Genomic DNA, 6,666 nt, shown 5'->3' with positions numbered 1-6,666 from the left:
ATGGTTGGAAGAATTACCCTATGTGAATTAGCTAGATCAACATGAAAATATAATAACAGCAGTCCCTGAGTCGATGGAAGTGACACCTGTGAAAGCTGCTAGTTGTTTTTGTTCAAATGAAACGTATACTGGTTCGGGTATGTTTATGGGAGTATCTGATTGTAACAGCTATTTGATGAATTTGGGCCAACATAATAATAAAAATATTAGTAAGTTGTATGAAGTGAAGTTTTATGCTCCACATCAGAAATATAGTAAAACTTTGATGGTAAGGAATCAAGAAATGTGACAGTAGGGAATTTTAGAGATATTTGGTGGGTTTGTGGTGATAAGGCATATTTATTTCTGCCTCATGGATGGATAGGATGTTGTTACATGGCAAGGCTGAAACTTCCATATGAGGTTTTTGCTGTACGGCAGGGAGAAGGACCTGATAGAAATCAGTCGAATGTTGTTTCTACAAATAGGATGAAAAGAGCATTGGCACAGTTCCATAACTTGGAGTCCTATCATTGGAGGATAAGTCTAGGAGAAAAGTGGGGTATAGGACTGTTCCCATGGTACGGTGTGACATTTTTAGCTGATCATATTGATAATCACTTATACGTTACAGGGTTTCGCCAATGAGACAATAAGGGGGTTAGATTTTTTGTCAAATACTCAAAGGAGTAATAGATTGACATTGCTAAAGCATGACATGGCTTTAGATTATATATTGGCCAAGCAAGGTGGCCTATGTGTGGCTTTGAACTTAACTGGTGATGCCTGTTACACCTTGATCCCCGATTCTTCTGATAATATGACTAGTGTTATAGAGGCATTGCGAAACATACGAGATGCGTTTGGTCCATCAGAAGGAGCTGGATGGTCTGCTAATTCTTGGCTGCAAGACAAATTAGGACCTGTAGGTGCAGTCCTGGTACAAATTTTTGTGGCAGTTATCTTATCATTGTGTGTGATGTTTTGTTTCTGTATGCTGTTGTTGACCTTTGCGAAGGCAATGATATTGCGATGGGTTGGAGTTGTGATGCCTGGGGACGGTACTCAGATGCCACTACTGCGAACAGCAGATGTAGATGAAGTGGAATTAGAAGGTAAACTGGTGGAGAAGTATCCATTTTGATATTTGTTCGTATTATAATTTTTCATATATTTTGAATATAGCTTACTTCTTTGTAGTTTCCTCCTATACTGTGTTCGGATGAAAGGGGGGAATGGAATGTGATATGAATCATTTGTTGCCTGAGAAAACGATACTGGTTGGTTTTTCTCTTTTCTTCTCTCCAAAGAAACAATATTGGGGGAGATTTGAAGGCTCGGAACGAGGAATGCTGTGATTCTACACATCGGCGACCCCATACTGAGAATCAACGCAGCCGCGGATAGACATTTTCCCCATACACACATATATATGTTTATTATAGGATTTTATGTGTTGCAGTATATCCAGTGACATTGATAGAAAATGTTTGTATTTGTATGCTAGTAGTAATCATAGTAAGTCATGATAGTTTTTAAGTTTCTTCTGATGCATAACAAATGCATATGTATTACTTCTTGTTAAAATCTTAAATGGGCTGGAGTACAATTTGTGGCCACCTGGGGCAGAGGGGCCGTGAGAGCGGTTTTCCTGTCTTGATTGTTTGAAGGATATTTAAGGAGAAACGGCTGCCTGACAGGTTTATTCTCTCTCACACTCCATAAATTCATTATATTGTTAAGGTTATGTGACAGGAAGTATTATTACTATTTCTGTAAACAATGATGAACATGTATGTTATATTCTTTTGTTTATCGAGGGCTTATTGATCCCTCGAAGGGGGGAAATATATAGTATCTTAAATATGTAATATCTTTAATATGCAATATCTTTGATCTGTGTTTGACTTTGTTCTGTGTTGCTGGAGGCAGACCAGATGTTTCTCGTTAAAGCCAATGTATAAAAGGAAAAGTGTTTAGAGCCATGCCTGGGAAAATGAGACTGTCGTCCTTGAATCAGTATGAGTCGATGTATAGAATATGATTCAGGATGCATGTCCTTTTGGGAGATGACCTCTGACCCGTTCATTAGATAATTAAGATGAATGATCTGGGAAAGGGAGCTCCGATACATCTGGGATACATTAGTCTGGGCAAAGACAGACTTCGCTTTGTGTTAAAGCATTATTGCAGAAATTAGGTCATATACATTAATAGGCGGACCCAGAGATCGGGCAATATTTAAACATGGGTGGAGCAATGAATCGGGAGTCGTGGTCGTCGAAGCGGTGGCTCCGAGCTGATCCAGGAGGCTCGTGAAGATGCTGAATGTCTGTGTTAAATAAAAACTTTATTTACAAAGATATATCGGTGTAGGCGAGGATTCATTCCAAGAAACAGCTACACTCCATCAAGACAAGAAATATACAACATGAGCACTTTGCAGAGTGAACGCCCTGCAAAACCTCTACAGCCCACCTCCAATGGCTCACACCGAGTCAAATGATGAAAACAAAAATATTTTTACACAGGATTTTACAGAAGGTCTGAATTGCAGCTTCCGATCTTCCCGACGTACGTTTATTTAGTAATGATTATCAATCCAGTTTAAATGATTATTATTATTAAATTATTCCACACAGCGTATAAGAGAAAATCTCAACCTGTTTGAGGTATTAGTGATGTCAGCTTGGGTTGTGGATTGGAACGTTCCAAAATAAAATGCTGTGTGGTGTCAATAAATACATAATACACCGTTATTGTAAGATCTTTATATTGATAGAGAATGTATAGAGAGAACTCTACAGAGAGACAGAGAGTAACTCTGTATTAAGAACGGTGTAGTGAGAACTTTATAGTAAGATCTCTATAGTGAGAACTGCATTTTTTAAACTCTATAGTGAGAAATTTGAAAATTCTGAAGTAGGAACCCTATAGTGAGAACCCTATAGTGAGAACTCTATGCTGAGACCCCTATGCTGAGAACTCTATAGTTAAAACTCTATAGTGAGAACTGAGTTTTTTTCAACTCTAAAGTGAGAAATTTATAGTGAGAATTATGAGAACTGTATAGTAAGAACTTTACAGTGAGAACTCCATAGTGGGAACTCTTATAGTGATAGCTCTATAGTTACAACTTTATGGTGGGAAGTTTGTGAGAACACTGTATTGATATTTTTACAGTGGGAACTGTACATTGAGAACTTTATATGAGAACTGTATAGTGAGAATGCTATAGTGGGAACTCTTATAGAGATAACTCTATAGTTAGAACTCTATGGTGGAAATATTATGGTGAGAACTCTGTAGTGAGAACTTTACAGTTGGAACTTTAAAGTGAGAACTTTATGAGAACTGTATAGTGAGAACTCTATATTAAGAGTTCTATATAATATTCAGAGACAAAAAGAAAAGCCGAGACGCACGAGTGTTGCCATGGAGTTAGTTGGTTTATTGCCAGTTGTTGCTCTGATATGGGTGAGTGGATCTTCAGCACACAGTCACAGTGGTGTAAAGCATGAAGCCCTTCAAACATTAACATCATCAGTGATCAAATCCTGCACAAGCAATGACTTTAGTTACAGCACGAGTCGTTATGTTTATTACTACTTCAGCTTACGAATGGAAGACTGTGGGTACGGCTCACGGCATGTCACCAAGCACAACGATGAAAGAGTTCATCACTACTTTTACTACGTTAGTAAGAGAACCTTCGAAACAGTAACTCGACCCAAAGCTTTAGTGTTTCGGTCCACCAACAATATAACGTGCTGTAATATATTATCAAAAGAAAAGAACTTTCTCGAGTTAGAACTGGATTCGAAACTCTGAAGCCAAAAGTTTTAGATTCTAGATTTTTCTAAAACGCTCTCGATGAAGACACAACATTAACCCGGAACAAACAACAGTTCGATTGCAGTAAGCGAGTCTTTGGGACGAAGCTACTGTCCAGAACACGTTTTTTTTTTTATGTAGTTTTTTTTCTTTACTTTTCCACATCTTCTTCTTCTTCTTCTTCTTTCGGCTGCTCCCATTAGGGGTCGCCACAGCGGATCATCCGTCTCCATACCACCCTGTCCTCTATATCTGCCTCTTTTACACCAACTACCTGCATGTCTTCCCTCACCACATCCATGAACCTCCTCCTTGGCCTTCCTCTTTTCCTCCTACCTGGTGGCTCCATCTTCAGCATTTTTCTACCAATATAATTCATGTCCCTTCTCTGCACATGTCCAAACCATCTCAATCTCGCCTCCCTCACCTTGTCACCACAACATCCTACATGTGCTGTCCCTCTAATAAACTCATTTCTAATCTTGTCCATCCTCGTCACTCCCAACGAAAACCTCAACATCTTCAGCTCTGCTACCTCCAGCTCCACCTCCTGTCTTTTACTCAATGCCACTGTCTCTAATCCATACAACATCGCAGGTCTCACCACAGTCCTATAAACTTTCCCTTTCATTCTTGCAGATACTCTTCTATCACAAATCACTCCTGTCACTCTTCTCCACCCACTCCACCCTGCCTGCACTCTTTTCTTTACTTCCCTAACACACTCTCCATTACTTTGCACTGTTGACCCCAGGTACCTGAACTCCTACACCTTCTTCACCTCTTCACCCTGCAACCGCATCACTCCACTGCCCTCCCTCTCATTCACACACATGTACTCTGTCTTACTCCTACTGACTTTCATTCCCCTTCTCTCCTGCGCATATCTCCACCTCTCCAGTCTCTTCTCAACCTGCTCTCTACTCTCACCACAAATCACAATATCATCTGCAAACATCATAGTCCAGGGAGACTCCTGTCTGACCTCGTCCGTCAACCTGTCCATCACCACTGCAAACAGGAAAGGGCTCAGGGCCGATCCTTGATGTAGTCCAACCTTCACCCTGAACCAGTCTGTCGTACCTACTGCACACTTTACTGCCGTCACACTGTCCTCATACATGTCCTGCACCACTCTCAAATACTTCTCTGACACACCTGACTTCCTCATACAATACCACAACTCCTCTCTCGGCACCCTGTCGTACGCTTTCTCTAAATCCACAAATACACAATGCAGCTCCTTCTGTCCTTCTCTATACTTCTCCATCAACATCCTCAAAGCAAATAAGGCATCTGTGGTGCTCTTCCTCGGCATGAAACCATACTGTTGCTCACAGATGGTCACCTCTTCTCTCAGCCTGGCTTCCACTACTCTTTCCCATAACTTCATGGTGTGACTGATCAACTTAATTCCCCTGTAGTTACTGCAGGTTTGCACATCTCCCTTATGCTTAAAGATCGGTACCAGCACACTCCTTCTCCATTCCTCAGGCATCCTCTCCCCTTCCAGAATCCTGTTAAACAATCTGGTTAAAAACTCCACTGCCATCTCTCCTAAACATCTCCACGCTTCTACTGGTATGTCATCTGGTCCAACCGACTTTCCATTCTTCATCCTCTTAATCGCTGCTCTCACTTCCTCCCTACTAATCCTATCTACATCCTGCTTCACCAACTCCACATTCTCCAACCTTCTCTCTCTCTGATTTTCCTCATTCATCAGCTGCTCAAAATACTCCCTCCATCTTCTCAACACACTCTCCTCACTAGTCAACACATTTCTCTCTCCATCCTTTATTGCTCTAACTTGCAGTACATCCTTCCCAGCTCGGTCCCTCTGCTTGGCCAATCGGTATAAATCCTTTTCTCCTTCCTTAGTGTCCAACCTCTTATACAGTTCCTCATATGCCTTTTCCTTGGCTTTCGCCACATCCCTTTTAACCTGCTGCCGCATCTCCTTGTACTCCTGCCTACTTTTCTCATCACTCTGTCGATCCCACTTCTGTTTTGCCAATCTCTTTCCCCTAATGCTCTCCTGCACTTCCTCATTCCACCACCACGTCTCCTTGTCTTGCTTTCTATTTCCAGATGTCACACCAAGTACTTTTCTAGCTGCCTCCCTCATCACTCCTGCAGTAGTTGCCCAATCATCCGGCACCTCTTCACCACCACCAAGCCCCTGTCTGACCTCTTCCCTGAACCTCACACTACACTCTTCCTCCTTCAGTTTCCACCATCTTATTCTTCTTTCAAACCTTACTTTCCTCCTCTTCTTTTTCGCCTCCAAAACCATCCTACAGACCACCATTCGATGCTGTCTAGCTACACTGTCCCCCGCCAACACCTTACAGTCTCCAATCTCCTTCAGGTTGCATCTCCTACACAGAAGATAATCCACCTGTGTGCACCTTCCTCCACTCTTATACGTCACCCTATGATCCTCCTTCTTCTTAAAATACGTGTTCACCACTGCCATTTCCATCCTTTTAGCAAAATCTACCACCATCTGCCCTTCCACATTCCTCTCCTTAAAACCATACCTACCCATCACCTCCTCATCACCTCTGTTCCCTTCACCTACATGCCCATCAAAGTCTGCCCCAATCACCAATCGTTCTTTCCTAGGTACACCATCTACCACTTCATCTAATTCACTCCAGAATCTTTCCTTCTCCTCCATCTCACAGCCAACTTGTGGAGCATAGGCACTGATGACATTTATCATCATCCCTTCAACTTCCACCTTCACGATCATCACCCTATCAGAAACTCTCTTCACCTCCACTACACTCTTACTGTACTCTTCCTTCAGAATCACCCCTACACCATTTCTCTTCCCATCCACACCAT

The sequence above is a fragment of the Silurus aristotelis genome (genome assembly GCF_946808225.1).
Source record: "Silurus aristotelis genome assembly, chromosome: 11".
NCBI classification, from domain to species: Eukaryota; Metazoa; Chordata; class Actinopteri; order Siluriformes; family Siluridae; genus Silurus; species Silurus aristotelis.
The sequence above is the reverse complement of the archived record's forward strand: the minus strand, read 5'-3'. Positions refer to the sequence as shown.